This window comes from Pteropus vampyrus, unplaced genomic scaffold (genome assembly GCF_000151845.1).
Source record: "Pteropus vampyrus isolate Shadow unplaced genomic scaffold, Pvam_2.0 Scaffold341, whole genome shotgun sequence".
NCBI classification, from domain to species: Eukaryota; Metazoa; Chordata; class Mammalia; order Chiroptera; family Pteropodidae; genus Pteropus; species Pteropus vampyrus.
Genome location: NW_011889122.1, coordinates 773026 through 774748, shown reverse-complemented (window position 1 = coordinate 774748; position 1723 = coordinate 773026).

The window sequence follows — 1723 nt, the reverse complement described above, 5'->3', positions numbered from 1 at the left end:
AATAACTCAAAATGCTAAAAAGTCTTGGTCAAAGTCACAGAGTTAATAAGTCAGAGAGGTACAATTATATTTGCCAAGGAACTTTTAACTTGAAAAATACAGAAAAGCACAAAACAGAAAACAAGTTTCACATAAACGTGCAAATGATCGTTAGAAATTTTTATGATGTACGTCATATAACAGCAGGAATGTGAATTTTTTTATATCCACTATCATTTTGGATCTATTTAGATATAGTCACTTAGGTGGTTGTAGGTTTTTTTTTCTTATTATGGTAAAATACACATAACATAAAATTTACCGTCTTAACCTTTTAAGTGCACAGTTCAGTGGCCTTAAGTAATATACATTGTCGTGAAACCGTCCCCACCATCCGTCCACAGAACTCTGTCATCCTCCCAAAATGAAAGCCTGTCTCCATTAAACACGAACTCCCTCTCCCCCTCCCCCAGCCCCCCGACATCCTCCGTTCTTGTGTTTGTCTCTGAGTCTACCTATTCTGGCAGCTTCATAGAAAGGGACTTACACAGCATTTGTCCTTTTGTGCCTGGCTTCTCTCACTTAGCGTAATGGATGAACCCTGAAGATGTTACGTTAAGTAAAAGAAGCCAGTCCTGTCTTTAAATTCCGACTGTGGTTTTAAGGCAGCAAAGATGTGTATTAAAAATAGCCATACATTTTGTAAATATCTAGCGAGAAAATATGGCATTTGAGTGACCTACGCCAAAAGACTTCTTTCTGCATGAAAACCCCAAACATACAAGCGGCCTTTATGAGCTCAGCTAAAAAAGGATGTCTGCACACAGGCTCCTGGCCCATGACACTCAGAATAGCTGAGCTTAACGTACCGAGTACAACAGCACAAAATGTCACGCTGGGAATATGAATGTGGGAGTCAGCCGGTGGGGGGGTGGGGGATCTCTCACCGAATTTGAGAAAACTCAAAATGAATCCATTCTTTCATTCAGAGCTCTACCTTGCAAAAGTCCCATCCGGGACTAGCTATATTTACATAGACAGATCTGCACCACAGAATAGAGATGATTTAGAGCACATCGTTATGGTTTCTGATGGTTTCTTCCATCAACTAGAGAATGTCATAGAAATACAGGAAATCGACTCTAAAGATGACCTAAATCTAGCTTAAATAGAAGTTTAGAGATGTCACCCTGCAGGTCAAGAAAGTGATCAGACCTTTTAAACATCCTTCGCGAAGCCCCGCCCTCACCCTGGGAAGACAGAGCATCAAAGGCAGCCCAGTTAGCCTCACCTCTTGGGGGCGGTGGAAGGGGGAGGAGATGATAAATAAGACATGGTTTCACGAAGCATGATGGTGGCCGAGATAAAGGCCAGCTCCCCCTTCTCCCCATCGCAGGGAAGAACTCTAATGGGAAAGGGAGAGCCACTTCCTGAGCTTCGCCAGCTCCGAGCACTCACTGTTCTGCTCCCTCCGAGACTTTGGCCAGGCTGTGTCGCCTCTCTGTGCCTCAGTTTCTTCACTGGCCAAGTAGAGTAACAACAGAGTCTACCTGGGAGGGCACTTTGGGGGGGTTAAGTGGATTAATGCACATGAATCACTGAGGCCTCAGAACTGCCTCACTGCACATGCTCCACCAATGTGAATTGTCACTGGGGCGCTTGCTGACATTTTAGGAGTCTTGTCTACCCTAGTGGGTGATGAGCAAGGACTATGTTTTAAATTTGGGTTGTTCGAAGTTTTTTT